The sequence below is a fragment of the Tachyglossus aculeatus genome, chromosome 11 (genome assembly GCF_015852505.1).
Source record: "Tachyglossus aculeatus isolate mTacAcu1 chromosome 11, mTacAcu1.pri, whole genome shotgun sequence".
NCBI lineage: Eukaryota > Metazoa > Chordata > Mammalia > Monotremata > Tachyglossidae > Tachyglossus > Tachyglossus aculeatus.
In genome coordinates, this window is record NC_052076.1 from 62,789,375 (window position 1) to 62,810,741 (window position 21,367).

At 41.1% G+C, this 21,367-nt stretch overlaps 1 protein-coding gene and 1 non-coding gene across 7 annotated transcripts in view; both read right to left on the bottom strand.

The window, feature by feature from the left end:
- Positions 1-21,367, bottom strand: part of LOC119934279 (zinc finger protein 536-like) — a 358,396-nt gene that overhangs the window by 55,086 nt on the left and 281,943 nt on the right. The gene's annotated exons all lie outside the window — the stretch shown is intronic.
- Positions 8,638-8,775, bottom strand: LOC119935382. Its single transcript, XR_005453267.1, has one exon. It is a non-coding gene; the product is annotated as a small nucleolar RNA SNORA7 (small nucleolar RNA).

A 21,367-nucleotide genomic window follows, 5' to 3' on the forward strand; every position in this document is an offset into this window, starting at 1 on the left:
TTTGAGGAAATATAAAAAAGAGAACCAACACTAGGATTCTATTTAAAAATGTCCTCACCCTTTTGTTTGGCCGTGGCAAGGTATCAAACCAACCTGAATGTAGATTCCACTCTTTGTTACATCTACTTTATAAATTCAACTCCAGGCATCCTTCTAGCCTATCTAGAACAATGTTTCTTCCTCCTTTGTGTGCAGTATAGATTCTTGCAGGCCAACATCCCGTATAATTAAATCTTATTGGACTTTCCTCAGGTTATCCACCATGTTTCTGCAAACTTAATTAGGCATACTTAACCAACTCAATTTTCAGTGGAACCATTCTATGTAGGTCTTATCCAAGCATTGAGCCTGGTCTGCCCCCTGATATATCAGCAGGGTAACAGGGGTCATGAGAAGGAGAATACCAAAGCCCTCTCCATTTGATTTGCTTCCATCTCCTTCGCCAATCTCTTTTCAAGCTGTTCTGATCTCTCCCAAGCTTCCCAGGTCATTAGATCTTCTCCGGTCAGGCTGTTAGAGGCTCTTAAAATATATTTTCTTGTCCCCTGGTATTGCTAATACTCATGCCTGGTCGTTCTCATTCCACCCACTGGATCTCTCTCCTCTCAACATCAGCTGATGCCTTGCCTCACCCCCTCCCCATCCCCCCACCCTACCTCTTCCCCTCCCCATAGCACCTGTATGTATGTTTGTACAGATTTATTACTCTATTTATTTTACTTGTACATATTTACTATTCTATTTATTTTATTTTGTTAATATGTTTCGTTTCGTTGTCTGTCTCCCCCTTCTAGACTGTGAGCCCACTGTTGGGTAGGGACCGTCTGTATATGTTGCCAACTTGTACTTCCCAAGCACTTAGTACAGTGCTCTGCACACAGTAAGCGCTCAATAAATACGATTGAGTGAATGAATGAATGCCTTTTTTAGGACACTGTAATTGACAAAAATGATTTCCTCTCCATCCACATATGTTACACTCTGTGCCTGCTCCAGCAGCACATATACCAGAATTGGAAAGATACAGAGACTAGCACGATCCTAATTAAGAACTAAATAATAATAATGATGGTATTTGTTAAGCGCTTACTATGTGCCAGGCACCGTACTAAGTGCTGGGGTGGATACAAGCAAATCGGGCGAGACACAGTCCCTGTCCCACATGGAGCTCACAGTCTCAATCCTCATTTTACAGATGAGGTAACTGAGGCGCAGAAAAGTTAAATGACTTGCTCAAGAGCACACAGCAGACAAGTGGCAGAGCTGGGATTAGAACTCATGACCTTCTGAATCCCAGGCCTGTGCTCTAATTACTATATCATGTTGCTTCCAAATAAACTTTCCTGACTGGGAATTGAATCCGGGCAGTGGCAGTAAGAGCACTGGATGCTAGCCACTAGACCACCAGAAAAGACAATTTGTGAACTATTCCATAGATTTCACTTTTTTAAAAATTAGTGCTGTTAGATAGTCCAGCCCTGAAAATCAGGAGGGCAAATGTAGCTCTGAGAGACTTGATGCTACTGTAAAGGCATAACATTGAGTTGAATAGACCATCAGGCATTAGAGAAGCAGCATGGCTCAGTGGAAAGAGCCCGGACTTTGGAGTCAGAGGTCATGGGTTCAAATCCCCACTCCGCCACTTGTCAGCTGTGTGACTTTGGGCAAGTCACTTAACTTCTCTGTGCCTCAGTTACCTCATCTGTAAAATGGGGATTAAGACTGTGAGCCCCACGTGGGACAACCTGGTCACCTTGTAACCTCCCCAGCACTTAGAACGGTGCTTTGCACATAGTAAGTGTTTAATAAATCCATTATTATTATTATCAGGTTATGCCAGAATGACACTATACATTCCGATGGTGGCCTAACAGAAAGAACTCAGTCCTGGAAGTCAGGAAAACTGTGTTCTAATCCCAGCTCTACCACCTCCCTGCTGCACTACCTCAGGTAAGTCACATTTTGGCTTCCTGTGCCTCAGTGAACTCAGGTGAGCAATGGTGACTATACAAATATTTTCCATCCCTCGGACTGTGAGGCTGATATGTCTCAGGGATTGATGGCTGATATTTTTGCAATGTGTCTACCCCAGCACTTGGCATACAGTAAGCACTTAAGTATGATTATTATAATTATCACTATTATTGATGATATTATTGTTAAATGTGCAAGCCTCCCCCTTCTATCCTATAGGCTACTTGAGGGAAAGAATCTTGTTTCAGCTACATTCTGTATTCCCCTTAATGCCTAACAGATTGTCATGCTATCAGTAGAATCACAATATATTCATTCATTCATCCAATAGTATTTATTGAGTGCTTACTATGTGCAGATCACTGTACTAAGCACTTGGGAAGTTTGATGGAAATGGCAGTTCCTTGATGAACAGTTTATAGAAAAACTTTTATCCCCCCACTTATCAGAAATACTCTGTTTTCTTGAGTTCCGTAGAACTCAGTGCTTTCATCTTCTCTTCAGCATAGACTGACCAAACATCCAGTTTTGTTGAAAAGATGCCGTATTTTTAAAGACTGATCCAGGCATTCTAGTAAACTCTGCAAATGTTCCAGAAGTGGGATTAGCTCAGCTGTATATGATACCCTACCTTGTATCACCCCATCTGTCTTCACTGACTTTTAAGGCTTTTGCACTTGAACAAGTTGGGGAAGTGCTCAATAAATACTTTCAGTTTAGTCTCTCAGCACTTTGAAACCTTCAGTCCACATGTTACAGAAGGCTGTGGGATTTTAAACCCATCTTCCCCTTTGCCTCCCTTTATTCTCAAGTTCTCTGAGCTTTTGGTGGTGTGCCCACATCCTGGTTTTGCATGTCTATATATTAAACGCTTGCCACTGGACTACCTTCTGTCCCACCTGCCTCACACAGTAGGTGTCAGTACTAGATTATTGGACAGAACTGAGGCAATAGTCAGCTCAATCGTGATGAATTCCAACCTTGTTGATGATCTTTTTTTTCTCCCCCTTACTATCACAAGGTAAGCTTGCCTTTTAAAATGTTGCCATGCAAGGAAAGACTCTTTCAGCTGGAAAAGCGTTTCACAGCTTTCATGCATTGTAATCAGATAAATATACAATTTTATTTGGGAGAATAGAAAAGAAAGATGTCTCACACCCACTCACTTCGTGGAGAGAGTTGGGATTGAGATCCAAGGATGCCAGGGCTTGGGAGTGATCAGAGACTGCAATGTCTTGTAATACAGAAATTTCACAGATTGGTCTCAGGCAAGAGGAACACATGCGACCTTTCTTACTGGTCTTTCTCTTTTGTTCATTCCCATTTTTTTCTGCCACATCTGCTACCAACCAATCAACAGTATTCACCAAGTGCCTGTTGTAATGCAGAGCACTGTGCTAAGCATTTGGGAGAGAAAAATGGAAATGAACAACACAGTCCTCATCCTCAAGAGGTTTATAATCTAATGTTGGAGACAGAGATCTGAATGAATAACCAAATAACAGGAGTGGGAGGGAGAAGTATATCACTGGTAGTGGCTAGATTTTGAAGACAAAAAAGATGAGTGGATAAGTGAATAAATGAATGTCACCATAAGCAGCATGGCTCAGTGGAAAGAGCCAGGGCTTTGGAGTCAGAGGTCATGGGTTCAAATCCCAGCTCTACCAACTGTCAGCTATATGACTTTGGGCAAGTCACTTAACTTCTCTGGATCTCAGTTACCTCATCTGTAAAATGGGGATTAAGACTGTGAGCCCCACCGTGGGACAACCTGATCACCTTGTAACCTCCCCAGCGCTTAGAACAGTGCTTTGCGCATAGTAAGTGCTTAATAAATGCCATTATTATTATTATTATTATTATTATTATTATTATTATTATTAAAGTCCTGAGGATGGAGGTAAATACATGAGTGATAAGAATAACTGGAGTAATAACAATAATGATGATAATAGCTAAGTATTTACTATGTGCCAAGTACTATACTAAGTTCAGGGGTAGATACAAGATAATCAGGTCAGACACAGTCCCTGTCTCACATAGGGGTCCCAGTTTAAGTAGGAGGGATGCAAGTAGGGTGGTGGGAATTAATCCAGGAGATGGTGAAGTTTAAGATGATTTTGAGGAGGGGGAGAGTTACCATCTGGTAGATTTGAAGGGAGCAGTCCAGCAGGGGAAAGTGTCTATAAGGGATTGTAGGCAGGAGAGTGAAGTCGTACTTGGGAGAAAGCAAGGAGTGTGAGATGGGGAGTACTGGGCAAAGAGAGTCCATTTGCAGGATTGAGAAAGTTGGGGGAAAGCCCTGAGGAGGTACAGCAGATGCAGTTGTTGTTCAAGTGGTCAAAGTCAGTCTGCCACCAACAAGACTTGGCAACACATGCGCAGGAGTGGAGGAAACTGACCGTGGTAGTTCTCCAGAGTCAGAGGTTTGTGTTGAACTATGAAAGGATAAGGAGCAAATGAGCTGAGTTTGTTAGAGAGAGCAGAGTTGAGGGTGAGGGCTTTAACAACAAGGGAGCAGAAGACTGATAGGGTCCTGGAGATGTGTGATAGATTGGAATTAGGAGGTCCAGAGCCTGGAGGTCACAGTTTTTTAGGTGTGGGATTAAAAGGGTTAGAGGTTGTGGTCAGAAGATGTTTCATAGAGGGTTTCCCATCTAGTCCTGTTCCTTACTGATTGAAAGGATGCATCATCTGGGAAAGAAATGACAATCATTAGCTAACCAAAGCTTTCCCTGTCCCCAACATATAGCCTTTGGAGTCAGGAGGACTAGATGAGAATACTATTAAAATTCTCAAATTCCTCATGGCTAAAAGATCCAAATCTGCTACAGAAAATGTTTTGTTTTTTTTCTGAATGCACATATAGAACACAGGATATTTGTAGATCAAGAAGGTACCCTGCGATCTATCAAAGATTACAGTACTCTGCTAATCACTCAAAATGAATTTTTTATTTACATATACAGAAACAGAAATGTACAAGCAATAATAATAATAATAATTGTGGTATTTGTTAAGCTCTTACTACATGCCAAGCACTGTACTAAGCACTGGGGCAGTTACTGGGTTGAACATAGTCCCTGCCCTACATGGGGCTCACAGTTCTAATCCCCATTTTACCAATGAGAAAACCAAGGCACAGAGAAGTTAAATGACTTGCTCAAGGTCACAGAACAGACATGTGGCAGAACCGGGACTAGAACTCAGATCCTCTGACTCTCAGGCCTGTGCTCTTTCCACTGGGCCATGCTCTTCTGTCTCCCCACCTCTAGACTGTAAGTTCACTGTGGACAGGGAATGTGACTGTTAATTGTTATATTGTACTCTCCCAAAGACCTTAGTATAGGGTTCTGCACACAGTAAGCGCTCAACAAATAGGATTCGATCAATGAATGAATGCTTATGGTTGGGTAGGTTTTCCCATCAGATAATTCTTCATACTTTTGGTTTGTACCATATGAAGGTTATTTATTATTGCTTCTCTTAGGCAAATTTCATCCGGTTTTACCAGAAATCTTCAGAAAGACTCTGTGCAGTGTAACACAGAGCAACAGAGATATGGCACCCCACAAGAAAATGAAGCCTTCACCTATGTGATCAGATCTATATGATCCCTACTAGTTGGGACCCAGCACACTTTGGATAATCGATCCCCTGAATAATCCAGCGAAATGGCTAAATAGGTTCTGATACCGTAAAAGGAAAAATAAAAAACCAAAACAATACGCATGGCATATTAGAAGGTGTTAATACCGGCAGCAGGTAATTTCTGGTAACACTGGAACATATCCCAGTTCTGAACATCCACGAAATGATCCAAAGCAATCTATTGTTGAATGCTGTTAACAGGAGTCTAGGAAATCCAGAGAGGTGGGGCCAGACGGATGAGTTTTATTTTATATACTAAAATCCCACCTGTCCCATCTCTACGGAATGAACCTTATTTCATTATCTTGTTCTGTCATGATGGGCTGCATAACTGGTTCATAACTGAAAGATGCAAGCACTGCCTCTCTATCGGGAAGGAATGGAATTGAAGTGGACTCTAGCAGAAATCATATATTCTCCAAACTGAAATCTGACTTTTGGTTCACCTCCTATCTCTCTGGCCACTCATTCTCGGCCTCTTTCACGGGCTGCTCCCTCTGCCTCCCACTCCCTAACTCTTCTAGACTGTAAGCCTGTTGTTGAGTAGGCATTGTCTCTTTCTGTTGCCGAATTGTACTTTTCAAGCGCTTAATACAGTGCTCTGCGCACAGTAAACGCTCAATACAATTGAATGAATGAATGAGAATCCCACAAGGTTCAGTTCTGGATCTCCTTCTATTCTTATATACACCCAGTCGCTTGGAGAACTCATTCGCTCCCATGGCTTCAACTACCACTATGTAGATAATTCCCAAATCTACATCCCCAGCCCTGATCTCTATCTCTCTCTGCAGTCCCACATTTCCTCCTGCCTTCAAGACATCTCTACTTGGATGTCACTCTGACACCTCAAACCTAACATGTCCAAAACAGAACTCCTTATCGTCCCATCCAAAACCTGTCCTTCCCATGATCACTGTAGACAGCACCATTCATTCACTCATTCATTCAATCATATTTATTAAGCCCTCACTGTGCTTGAGAAGCAGCATGGCTTAGTGGAAAAGAGAACGGGTTTGGGAGTCAGAGGACGTGGGTTCTAATTCAAGTTCCGTCACTTGTCTTTTGTGTGACCCCAACGTCACTTCAAGCCACTTCACTTCTCTGTGCTTCAGTTATCTCATCTGTTAAATGGGGTTTAAGATTGTGAGCCCCACGTGGGACAGTCTGATAACCTTGTAACTACACCAGCACTTATTGTCACATAGTAAGCACTTGAATACCATAATTATTATTACTGTGTGTGGAGCACTGTACTAAGCACTTGGAAAATACAATGATAGACAGTGACAATTTCTGCCCACAATGGCCTCACACCACCATCCTTCCTTTCTCACAAGCCTGTAACCTTGGCATTATTCTCCACTCAACTCTCTAATTCAACATACATATTCAGAATCCTGTCACTAAATCCTGTCATCACTACAATCCACCCTTTCCTCTCCATCCAAACTGCTACCATGTTAATCCAAGCACTTATTCTATCCCACCTTAATTACTGTATCAGCCTCCTTGCTGACCTCCCTGCCTCCTGTTTCTCCCTACTCCCAACCGTACTTCACTTTGCTGCCCAGATCATTTTTCTACAAAAACATTCAGTCCATGTTTCCCCACTCCTCAAGAACCTCCAGTGGTTGCCCATCCACCTCTGCATCAAACAGAAACACTTTGCCATCGGCTTTAAAGCACTTTAAATCACCTTGCCCCTGCCTTTTTTTTACCTCACTGCTCTCCTACTACAACTCAGTCCACACACTTCGCTCGTCTAAATGCCAATCGACTCCCTGTACCTCCATCTTGTCTATCTAACCTTCAACCCTTCACTCACATCCTGCATCTGGACTGACATGTCTTCCTTCTTCTTATCCAAACAATTATTCTCCCCACCTTAAAGCCTTACTGAAGGCACATTTCCTCCAAGAGGCCTTCCCTGACTAAGCTCTCATTTCCTCTTCCCCCATTCCCTTCTGCATCACTCTTGCACTTGGATTTGCTTCCTTTATTCACCCCTCCCTCAGTCCCACAGCACTTATGAACATAATAATGATGGTATTTGTTAAGCACTTACTAGGTGCAAAGCACTGTTCTAAGCTCTGGGGAGGTTAAAAGGGGATGAGGTTGTCCCACGGGGGGCTTACAGTTTTAATCCCCATTTTACAGATGAGGGAACTGAGGCACAGAGAAGTTAAGTAACTTGCCCAAAGTCACACAGCTGACAATTGGTGGAGCCAGGATTTGAACCCATGACCTCTGACTCCAAAGCCTGTGCTCTTTCCACTGAGCCACGCTGTTATATTGTTCTATCCCCAGCGCTTAGTTCAGTGCTCTGCACACAGAAAGCACTCTGTAAATATGATTGATTGACCAATAATTTATTTTTAATCATATCAATATCTGTCTCCCTCTCTAGACTATAAGAACATTGTGGGCAGGAAATGTATCTTCAAATCTATTATGCTATACTTTACTCTCCCAAGTGCTTAGTACAATGCTCTGCTCACAGTAAGTGCTAAATAAATGTGATTTACTGATGTTTGATCCTAAGCAGCTTTGTGCTTGGCACATACCATCCCAACACAGAGACATCCAATCCCTATAGACTCTCCAGTCATCTTGGGCGATCCTATTCCATTTGGACTCCCTATCCAACTTCCCCTTTCTTTATGCATAATCCATGCTCTTAACACTGCCTATTCCACCAAACTCAACTTCCTTGCTCCCCAATCCCTTAATCAATCTCCACCACCAATCCCCAGTGTGGATCATCCCCACAGTCTACTTCCTCTTATCTTGTCTTACGCTGTCAGTCATCTCTGACCCATAGCGACTTCAAGGACACATCTCTCCCAGTATTTCCCACTGCCAACTGTATTCATTCTGGTAGTGTATCCATAGAGTTTTCTTGGTAAAAATATGGAAGTGGTTTACTAGTCCCTCCTTCTGTGTAGTTTACTTGAATCTCTGCCCTTGGCGCTCTCGCATGTCGCGGCTGCCTAGCAGGGGTGAGTTTTGACTCGTAGCAGATTGCCTTCCACTCACTAGCTACTGCCCATGCTAGGAATGGAATGGACAGGCCTCTGCTTGACTCTCCCTCCTATAGCCGAGACTGGTAGAGTACTGGGAACTCTCCTGGTGTGGTCCTGATAGGGACTACTTCCTCTAGTCCTGTGCAAATTCCACTGAGCACTGTTGGAGAAAATCTAGGCAGCAGGTAAACTTTGGCCACCTAAAATGTATTCTTGCTTGCTTTTATTGTGCCCTCTCTTCCATAAAACATTACCTCTTCTCCCTAATGGGCTCCAATGCCCACTGTTCCCACTGATCCCACTATTCCAGACCTTTAAATCTCTCCTGAAACCCTAACTGTCCCCCTTCCCCGCTCCCTCAACCATGATGACCTTAACTACCATTTCATGGATTAAAGTCAAAACCATCAGATATGAACTGCCAGAGTCTTCCCCTCACCTTTCCAACTCCCACCGAATCTCTCATCCTTCTTGGTCACCTCTTTCAAGAGGAGACCTTCAACCTGCTTTCAAATCTAACCCCTCCATGTGCCCCCCAACCTCACCCCTACATGCCTCCTGAAAATAACTGCATCCACTTTTATTCTCTCCTTGACTGCCATCTTCAACCATTCTCTCTGATTGCTTCTTCACCTCTGCCTTCAAACACACTCTGTGTCTTTATCCGACAAAAAACTTCATCTGGTTCCCACAACCTTACTACTACTGCCCCATTTCCTTCCTCCCATTTCTGTTCAAATTACGTGACAGCTTGAATACACCTGCTGACTTCACTTCTTCAATTTCCTTCTGGACCCTCTCTAATCCAGCTTCTGCCCCATTCATTCCTCAGAGACTGCCCTCTTCAAGGTTATCAGTGGCCTGCTACTTGCCAAATGAAATGGACACAGTGAACTTTACTCATTTCTGACTCTCCTGGATCTCTCAGCCACCTTCAAAACCACGCACCACTTCCTTCTCCCAGAAACATTATGTCACCTCAATTTAACCGACATAGTCTTCTCCCATAAATCCCTGGTCTATTCTTCTTGGTCTTTTCCATGGCTCCTCCTCTGCCCTTATCTAAGTGTTTCCCTCAAGGCTCTGGTCTGGCCTCCCTTCTATTAATTTATACTCCCTCTCTTAGGGAGCTCATCCACTCCAGTTGTTTCAATTATTATCTCTCTGTGGAGGACTTCCCAAACTACCCTGCTAGTTCTGTCCTCTCTTCTCTGTTATCTGTCATTTCCCCTTGCCTTCAGGCCATCTCTATATGGATGCCCCACCTGCATTTCATAGGTTCAAAACTGAACTCCTCTTCTTCATTCCCCCAAGTTCTCTCCTCCATCTAACTTTCCACCACAATGCTGATATTACTTTTTTTAAAATATCATTTTGCATGTATCCTCCCCATTTCTCAAAGACCATTCCTCTCCACATCAAAAAGAAACTTCTGAACACTAGCATTCGATCAACCTTCTCCCTCCTACTTTTCCATTCTCTTCTTCTCTCACATCACAGCTCACACCCTTCATTCCCCTCAGGCTAACCTACTCATTTTGTCCTGTTCACATCTTTCTTGCTACCAACCCCTTGCTCATCCCCTTCCCACTGCCTGAAACTCCCTACCTCTTTAATTGACCATAACACTCTACATCATCAAAGTCCTTCTGGAAACCCATCTCCTACAGGAGGCTTTCCCGAATTAATTTCTAATCCTCCCAATTCATTATAGTGCACTCTCCTAAGTGCTTAATACAGTGCTCTACATATATTAAGTGCTCAATAAATGCCACTGAAGATGATGGTATCCCAAATTCAAACCTCAACTGCAACTTCAACACTTTAACGTTACCAAATCCCCTAAATCCTCTCAAACTCTTATAGCACTTAAGTGCATATTTACACTTCATATACCCTATTATTCAGGCACTGATTTATATACATATACACTTATATGTAATTTATTTTAAGGTCTGTCTCCCAGGCTAAATTATAAGTTCCTGGAGGGTTTGAAACGTGTTTACTAATCCTAATGTACTCTCCCAAGTGCTTAATTCAGTGCTCTCCCAAGTGCTTAATTCAGTGCTCCACAAATAGAGTAGAAACAAGAGGGTAAGGTACTTCCATTACTTACATTCCTACCATCTACTTCCTGACTCATATGAATAGGGATAATGTGCATGTGAATTGGGATCTTACCTAAAGCCTCAAAGGAATATTCAAGTATAACAACCTTTGGTATTATAGATTATAATGTGATCAGCTGTTTCAAGCCGAGGCATTATATGGAACTAGATTTGTCCCGCTGTGAACTGAGTTACTGTCAGGATGGGAAGACATTTATCCAATGGGCAGACTATCGAGGAGCTTGTGTAATTTGTGATAAAATGTAAATGAATTATAAAGGTCATGGACAGCATAATCATTACTATTGTGGGACCCTTAACTACTTGCCACTGAAGGCCATCTCTGATGACTCAACCATCCCTGGTCTCCTTAAACGTACACATACAACTTCTAATCTAATACTGTCACCGAATGCTTATCTCCAAAAGCATGCCATATCCTACATCTCCATATCTCGCATTCAGCTGAGGCTGAATGGTAGAAATTTACCACAGCATCTGGTATGTCTTGCAGAGAAAGCTACTTTAGGGATCTCTCTCCACTAACAAATGAATCCTAAAGGCCTGAGCCCCAGAGTTTCTTAGTTATTTTTTTTTTTTATAGATAGCCCCAGGATATATTCAGGTCCTCAAAGAGCACCAGCAGATCCCAAAATCTACATCTCTCATCTCTTCAATTTAGTACTGTCGCTTGCTTTCCTCTTTCCAGTTTCAGTCCTGATTGCTTACCACTTCTCATCCCTGGGCAACAAAAATACAAGAATTCACTGCCAGAAAAAACAGGCAGGGGCCTTCAAGCACAACTTCCCACCAAAACCCACGTCAGTCTATTCACGTATTTAACCCACTTTGATTCAAAGGGCTTGCCTAAACTTTTAAGACCCAATGGTGACAACTCCCAGGCAGACACTGCCCTCTTGGGATAAACCTCTGCACAGAGTAAGTGCTCAATAAATACGATTAAATGAATGAAACCTCTAGATTTAAGTTTAAATTTTGAAACAAGCCAGATGAGAAAACAGAGCGTTCCAGACACCAGAAAGTGAGCTGAGACTGTGGGAAGGTTGAAAGAGGATTTTCAACGAGGTGGAAAGCAGAGACCCAGATGAGCCAACTTGAGTAATGATAATAATGGCATTTGTTAAGCGCTTACTATGTGCCAAGAACTGTTCTAAGCGCTGGATAGATGGGAGTAGGATAGATGGACTACTTAACCTCTCCCTTAAGAAAAGCTCTAGGTCCACTCTGAACACTTAAAACCTAACAGGATAAGTGGCCAGCCCCAAATAACCATGCTGATAATAATGCCTGAATTCCAACAGGACTGCACTCTGGGGAAAATCCAAAGTAAGAAATAAGTACAGAAAGCATGTAAAAAAACATCATTGTCTGTTGACCAGATGCTCCAACTATTTGAGTCTCTGCCTTGACTTTCTCCCATGCTGCTTCTGCCCAACATAGGTGAGTTTTGACTTGTAGCAGATTGCCTTCCACTTGTTAGCCAGTACCCAAGCTAGAAATGGAATGGGTAGGCCTCTGCTTGACTCTTTCTCCCGTAGCTGAGACTGGTAGAGTACTGGAAACTCTCCCAATGTGGCCCTGTACAAATTTCACTGAGCACTTCTGAAGTCCGAAGTAAGAAATAAGAACAGAAAGCATGTAAAAAACATCATTACGGGTTGACCAGATTCCCCAACTATTTGATAGCCACAGAACAGCACTCCATCACTCAAAACTATTTATTGAATAGCCACTGAATGAAAGCACTGTATAAAATGCTTGGGAGAACATGATAGAATAAGTAGAAATTCTCCCTGTCCTCAAGGAATTTACAGTCTAACACTAAAGGCCTCTTGGAGAAACAATGCAATGGTTGTCCTCTTAGACTTACATCTTTAGAGTTAGGGCTGAATCTTTCTCCTACCTAATGTCTTCTACACAATACCACTAGTAGACACACTGTTGAGGAATTTACACCATCCCTGGCTTTTCCGTCTAACAATCCCAGCTATTCCTCTGATAAACCATTAATAAGTCATGAATTGTCTCATCCTTAAATGTAGCCAAAACCCTCTTGAAGCTATTGATAGTTTGGGCCTGCACAACTTCCTGTGGAAACAAATTTCATATGCTTACCACCCGTTACATGAAAAAGCTTTTTCTTCTGTTTATTTTAAAGTTACAGTCTTTCCCAGAGTGTGGAGACATACCAGATGCCTTAAGCCCAGTGCAATGAATTGGGAAACTGAGGATCAGTGACATCAGTTCACTCTTTGGGTTTCGCACAACTAGTACATGTAAATTCTAGATGGCAAGCTTGTTGAGGGCAGGGAGTGAGTCTACCAACTCTGTTGTATTGTACTCTCCCAAACACTTCGCACAGTGCTCTGTGCACAAAGACGCTCAATAAATTCCACTGATTGATGGATTGATTGATGGAATAACCCCAACTAGAACTCAGGTTTCTGAAACACCAGTCCCATATTCTTTCCGATAATCTCTGTGTTCTCTTCCTTGCTAAGTTCACTACCTGTTCTCCCCCCTACTTAGACTGTGAACCCTATGTGGGCCCTAATTATTCTGTACCTACTCAAATGCTTAATACAGAGCTTGGCCCATGGTAAGTGCTTAACAAATACTATCCTCTACAATGTAAGCTCACTGAGGGCAGGGAATTTGTTTTATGTGTTATTTTGTTATACTGTACTCTCCCAAGCACTCAGTATAGTGCTCTGCACACAGTAAGTGCTCAATAAATATGATTGATTGATTACACATGCCAACTATCCTGCATTGGAGAAAGTAATGCTGACATTTTCCTGTTAAATGAATGCATCTTAGTGGTGTGCATGTCAGGGAACTTTTATGATCATAACATGGAGCTCAGGGAACTTTTATAATAATAATATGGAGCCCAACAAATCTAACTTGGAAGATATAAATGACATCAAACTCACGAACATTAGGGAAACATAATGTTTCCTATAATAGCCTGGCCACCACAGGGCTTCCCAATAGTTGTCTGAGGATTTTGCAGTAGTAACAAATTGATCAGATGTTACTCTTACAAAACATCCATTGGATCCCACAGTGCTTCAGGGCTCTGTAGGGACTCTAACATAGGCTGTTGCATAATCTGGCATTGCTTTGTACCGCATGCAAAGCAATGCTGCTCAACACTTTCTGTCAGTAAATGGAAACTCCAAGATTATCACTGAAAAGGCAATGGATGCTTACAGAAGACACACTTCCTGGAACCACACAACCACAAGATGGAGAAGATACCCAGGATGTGATGAGTTTCCTGAAAGATCCAGAATATATAGGATATTTAGGGGAAAAAAAACAAATCATAGTCATAGAGTTGACTACTGGTTTTCTATTCTGAAACAAAATAGAATACTTTCAAAGAACTCTCTATTCTACAGTCCCCGGGATCATTTATAGCATTCAAATCATTCAACCTGGATGCTCTGAAGAGTTCCAACGCATAGATTCATTTTTGCTTCCATCTCTAGGTCTATGAATCTATGAAATGAGCCCCTTAATCTAGGAAACTTGTCACATTTTCAATTTCTAGCCTAAGTAAAACAACAAAAAGTAAATTAGAATTGCATATGCAATGGACATTAGTAAAAAGTCTAAAGGAAATTCTATTAAGCTTCCCTGCCTGGTTACCTCATTCTCCATATGGACATGCTTGTTTCTCAAGTGAAGTCTTACATTTTCCGGAACAAAGGTTTTGACGTCAACTAAAATGTCAGCTAAAGTTGCCAATAAATACTTTCTTGCCACTGGTGACTGTTTGGGGAAAGGGGATTCAGTTGCTAGAATGTTCATTAACACTCATTCAGAAATGGATGAGAAATTCTTCTGAGCACTTAAAAACTGAAGCCAGGACAGCCACTGCTTGGAAATCTCTGCAATATATGATAGGCACAAAAAAGAAGTGAGTAATAGCAAAGAGCAAGATATTTAAGGAAAGCCATGATTGAACTTAAAAAAAAAATACTGCAGACTCAAAATGCTGGAGACAGCCTGGCTGCTATTTTAACCAAAGCAGCTGATTTCTGAGGGGTCCTCCTGATTTTACATATTTGAGTCTTGCAATGATTTGGGCATTACTGTCTGGGTATAGGTGTGGCCGACTTTGAAATTTAAGCTCACGGCTTCTGTAGTCAGTGAACCATTGCTGATAGGGCTGACTAGTCAGAAGCAAAACTGGCTAGTTATGAAACTACTATAGTATATCCTTTATCTCATACACATTTAAAGGATTTACCTATCTATCCCACTGCAGACCTACTCATTGAGTAGGAGCCAACAGCATATGATTGTGTTAATTAATCTGCTATTGTGAGTAAAGGAACAGCTGCAGTGGTCTCGTGGATACGTTGTCAAAGGAAAACAATGTAATGTTAAGCTTCTGACTGCATATTCCGTTACAAAGAAGGTTTACGAGAAGTTAAATTCATAAATCACAGATTGTTTTTATAATAATAATGAATAATATCTGACCTTTAAAGGAAAGGTTTTAGCATTCTTAATTTCAGCTTGAAATACGTTCTGAAATGCGATACCTAAGCTTTAACCCAATTCTTTGTTTTGAAAACAAACATTCCCCAGAAATGATAGGAAATGGTAGTAGCTATAGAAATGACCTCTGACGGTACTTAGATACATGCCATTGTAGTTTTAACGAAGATCAGAGCCCAAAATATCAAGTTAAAAGAAAAACTTTTTGGCACGCTTCCAGGGTCTCTAATACTAAAGACACAATTTCCAGTGACACGCAGAAATATAGAGAGAGGGGCATTCATTATAGAAAATACACATGCTATTTACATAGGGTTTTTTCATCTTTCCCTATGCAGATAAGGTGTGGAGAGCACTTTCTGTCTAATTAATACACTGTGTGTCTTTTGTGATCCAACCCAACCCCTCAGCCCATCCTTAAATCTTCTATAAGGGCCAATTGCTGAGTGATCCAAGAAAGATGGACTCAAACAAAGACATAAAATGCTTGGCTTTGGCACTTAATCTACCACAATGCACCGTAACAAAAAAGAGGGGGAGGAACACAAGGCTTCTCAATAAATTTAGGGCTAGCAGGATTTTCCAAAATATAATCCCGTCTGTCTTTCAAGAATATTTTAAGAAAATGTTTGCTTCCCAAAAAAGACCCAGGGACAGCAGCCCACGCTGTTCCAGTGTAACTTGTTCAATCACATTCAGTCATGTTCAGCACACAAACTTTGTTTATTGAAAATTCTGACTTTTATTCAATATTGTTATTCAATGTGTTTTGCCTGGTTGCCTGGTAAGTGTTTCATGTTTGGCTTTATTCTGTTCCTTCTTTTCCTTACTTTCAGGGGAAAAAATAATTTTACTACGTAGGAACAAAAAAGCGTTTTTCTTGACGAGCTGGAAAGGGATTTAAGTTGTAAGAGAAGGAGGGACAGAGGATAAAAGATCTTGACTGGTCATCTGGTCATTCACGCGGCAAAGGAGAAGCAACTGGCAATTTCTAGTTCCTAAGGAATGTTCTATAAAGGTCACTTTATAAGGCTCTTTGGATGTAATATTATACTTACCACCTAAAATCCTTCTTCACCGACCCCCCTATTTATGACATGCCTGAATCCTTTTGGTAATCACATCATCTGCTGTTGTTTTGTCAAAGGCATCTCCTTTTTGTAAACCCCCAAATCCATAAGGCCTTACCTAAGCATTAGATATTCCTATGTACAGTGTCTGCCTACGTTCCATTCCATTGCTGACACTCTACAAAACTGCCTTCTGCATTCTACATGGCTATCCCATTAGTCACTGAGCTGATGAACCTCACAAACAAAGTCTTCATTATTACAAAGAATTGTATTTCATCTTTCAAGTCCAAATCCTGATTTTTTTTAAAAAAATGCTTTCCTTACCCTGATCCCTGATTAAAAACACTTAGTGGGCCAATACCGGATTCTTGACATTTCCGCTCTCAACAAAATTTGCCATAAATTTGAGAGTTCCAGGATGTTCTTAAAACAGCATGTTCTTTGATAAAAAATTAGGCTTTTTTAAAGTTTATCAAAAGAAAATGCTTTAACAAGAAGAAAATGCCCAACACATGCTTTAATGCTACTTAAATGGGAAAATCAGCAAACCTAAAGACAGAAAGATGCAGCCTAAATATAATTTTGAAAATGGTAATGCTTGCTCTAAATTGGCATCAAACAGAAGTCTTATTTAGTTTACTTCAAAAGCATCAAGAAAGCAAATTGTTTTTATTAAAAACTGTCACTTCATAGGATTTACTTGGGTTATTCACAATTGGTGGCATCCCTCTCTCTCCAACAGTCCAAGGATTGACCTGTGGGAGGATGAACTGAAAAGATGTGTGAGAGTGAATGGGCGACTCATGTTTTCACTTGCTTTTACTGGTAGGAAGCTACAAGTTCTGATCCACGAGAAGAACATTAGAACCAGGCTGAGGTCACGTAAGAGAGAATCACTGGTCAAAATGCTCCAAGAGAAGAAAAGAGCACATGTCTCCAAGCATCTTGTTGCCTCTGTCGGAAGCTGAATAGTTAGTTGGATGGCCCATTGGTCTGCTCTCATAGAACATTTCAATGTTCTTATTATTGTCATTATACATATAATTTGAGATCATTTTCAAATTACAGTATTTCTCTAGTGTCCAATCATAATCAAGGGCTGCCTCGTAGGCCATATCCTATATAAGCTCAAGGCACAATGCCTTGGGACCAATTTCTCTTTGATCACCCTTTTTAACATTTCATCAAGCACAAAAATAATAGAATCAATGGAGCTCTGCCCTGTACAGAAGGGCATAATCCAGCAGTTGTCCAACTGTTTCACCAGAAAGCCCCTAAATGCATTCTTAATCATTTTCTATCCTCCATCTTCTCAATGTAATAGCTCTAATAAGCCCAGTCTTCCTTCAACATGACAGTTTTTTGATTAAATGTTGTTAGATTTCCTTTAAAATGGAAGCCAGTCATACACTTCTAATTACTGGTCTACATTTTAAGGTAAACATTATCCCAAATCCAACAATTTTCAAAACTAAAAATCATGGAGAGCACTGAAATCTAGAACAAAAATCATCCTGAAATTGTATTTGTTCACCTTATTTTTATACCCAGGGAAATTAAGATCTGCAGATATTTTTTGACCAAATCCATGCGCATCTCACTTCAACTGTCTGCTATCTTTCCTTCTTCCCAAATGTAGTCTGTGCTGAAATAAACTCTTTAAGGTATTGTCATCTGTTTAAAAGGTCACATAGAGGGACTCAAAAGACTCTCAGAAGGCCCCAGTAAGTTTGGAGTCTGTGTCACGATGCCTTAGGAAAAGAAAACTTTTCCTCAATGTTGGGGGTTGACTTTCCCCTTTGGCTACAGTACAGGGCACCTCTAAAGAGGATGAGGATGCCCAGACACCCCTGTTGCTACTACTGGCAAAACTGATTGATTTTTCAATAATAATAATAATAATAATGATAATAATAGTAATAGTGATAGTTATTGTGGTATTTGCCGGGCACTGTACTAAGTGCAGGAGTAGATAAAAGGGTATTTGGGTTGGATGCAGTCCATCCCACATAATAATAATAATGATGGTATTTGTTAAGCGCTTACTATGTGCAAAGCACTGTTCTAAGCACCGGGGAAGTTACAAGGTGATCATGTTGTCCCAAGGGGGGCTCACAGTTTTAATCCCCATTTTACAGATGAGGTAACTGAGGCCCGAGAAGTTAAGCGACTTGCCCAAAGTCACACAGTTGACAATTTGGTGGAGCCGGGATTTGAACCCCTGACCTCGGACTCCAAAGCCCGTGCTCTTTCCACTGAGTCATGCTGCTTCCACATGGGGTTGTCATAATCCCCATTTTACAGATGAGATAATTAAGGCAGAGAGAAGTGAAATGACTTGCCCAAGGTCACAAAGCAGACAAGGGGGCAGAGCTGGGATTAGAACCCAAGTCCTTCTGACTCCCATGCCCATGCTCTATCCACCAAGCCATGCTGCCTCCCTTAGGTGAGATGCCTGCCAGGACCCAGTTGAGAGATGTTCTGCCCTGACTTAGCGTGGTCTCTTTGTCATGAACTCTCAGCTAGCGGTCCGAACATTTAATGAGACTCAATGCTGTTGGAAGTGGAAGTGATGAATAAAACGAAGAACAATAATAATTCAATATAAGCTGAATTTAAGAGTACTAGAAAAGCAATAAGCTGATCTCTGACAAAAAAAATGGAGGCATCTTGCTAAAAATAACAGTAGTAACAAACATGAACTCTAGCTACTTCTCTTCCCTTTAAATGTCAAAAAAAAGGGTGGTTGGTAACTGAGTTCTATTCTTTACCCTGCCTTTGACTTCACTCCCTGACAGGGGCAGTTCGCTGATTCTTTCCTCTGCATCCCTGTTTAACCCCTTTTTCTACAGGAGATGACCATTCTTCCCTGCCTTCTCTAGGTGTTATAAGGGAATTGTGATGCTAAGACTTTTGGATGAAATGTTCTAGATAATTTCGAGAAAAGATTGTTATTTACACCCATCCTGCCTCCCCTTCAATGGAAAAAGGAAAATTCCATTATGGAAAGGGGCTCAGTGAAAAGTCAAAAATTCCCCCAACTGCCAGTGATATTCTGAAAAATTTAAGAATAGGGCCGGGTTGAAACAATATTTAAGGCGCATTCTGGGGGAAGAGGAGCTGAGGGGAATTTAAGGCTCTGATCCAGGCTTCGCAGATGCATGTTTTTGTGAAACCTTTGGGAAGCACTGTCACCATAAATCCTGGTAGGGTGAGTAAGATATACATGCACCAAATGTGCATGCTAAATAACGCTATCTGGTTAGATTTGTGTCCAAGCAGAATCTGTCTTTTCAAAGATCAAAAGGGATTGGCAGGATGAATCCTGAGTGGGCTAGAGCATATGGTCTCACGTCTGATCCCAGGAGTGAGCTGGACAAAGTGGAGATGCAACAACAGTCGGGTCAAAAACAATAGGAAATTCCACCTTGCCTTTGCAACTCTTCAGACTCGCTAGAAGCAACGTGGACGGAGTTGGGTGGGGGGAGGTTTGTTTTTTCTCTTTTGGGGGGGGGGGGGTGCCTCTATTTGAAGCTGCCTCCCCATAGCTGTGAATTTTATTGCTGCTGAAACCAGGGAGTTGAAAAGGAAATTGAACCGCCTTCTCTCTAAATCATCTGATTTATAGAAATTGAAATTGATTCATATAATTGGAGATCACTAATTATAGCGATGGTAGAAGTAAAATTGTATGCCAAAGTTCTAATTGCTGGACCATCCAAGTTAGTTAAGAACTGTCTCAGGGATGAAAAAAAAGGCTTGTCATTGCTTGTGGAGTGCTAGAAAAAGCTAATGGAGCAATGGGATCTAATTTACAGCTGGATCTGTGGACCTCTCAGCTGACTTCCACAAGAGAAAGTATCTATCGTGTGTGATTTTATCCATCACAGGATATACAAAGAAACTGGTCAAAGGGTTTGAAGGCATAAGAAGACAACCAGAAATGGCAGGATAATCCCTTCATTTTAGTACTGTCATGCACATATCTCAAACAACTCTCTTTCACCTTATCTATTTTACTTCATCTTCCCAAGCATGCGCTAAGCTGGCAGTTTCTGAAAACTAGGATTGCAACCTCTTCATCTGAACTTTGACTTTTCCTAATGGCATAGACCAATTTAAGAACAAAAAAAGTTCTGAGAATGTGAAGTTCTAATTTGGAAAGATTGAACAAAACCAATAATAGCTTGACCTTTCCCTCTACAGACCTTACTGCATTTTACAAACATAAATTAATTAATCCTCACAACAAAGCAGAGAGATGTGTATGAGTCTATTCTAAACGAAGAACCAGAGAGGTTGAGATGATCTATGCTTCACTGTATTTCATCTAAGGAGATAATAAGAATACTTGACTTCTTTCATTTATGTTTTGAAGAAATAATTCTTCAAAAGATGGGAGCAATCAGCCATGCCAGAAGTAAAAAAAAAAAAAAGAAAAGCAAAAGGGTTTCCAAGACCACACCTCCCAAAAATAGGGCCTTCTGCTCAGGGGTTAGTAAATTAGGGGAGAGAAGTGGATATTATTTCATTTAAAGTATTTGGGGTAAATTTATGGTTGTTTCCATAAGGATCAACATAATATTTAAGGGAAATTTAAAAGCCATGAGGAAAAGCCATTATAGTAGTACTCTTCATATTCGCAGTGCATTGTACTAAGCACTTGGGAATACAAAACAAAGAAGTGACCCGTTCCTTGACTACAAAGAGCTAAAATTATAATGGGGGAGACAGACATAAAATATGTATAAACAGAGTAGTCTTGACAAATGACTGTACAATTAAAGAAACATATTCAAAAGCACTAAGAAGTGTATAAATAAGTTCCTAAGTGCTTAGAAATGGCTGGTGGGTTTATATGACTTGGGATGCTGGGAATTAATTGGGGAAGGCTTTTTGGAGGAGCTGGGAGTTTTTTTCCCCTCTCACCTCCTACTAAGTTTACTGCTGCCTAGGGTCAATGGAATACATGGTCATCATTGCCTATCTCTGGTCATGG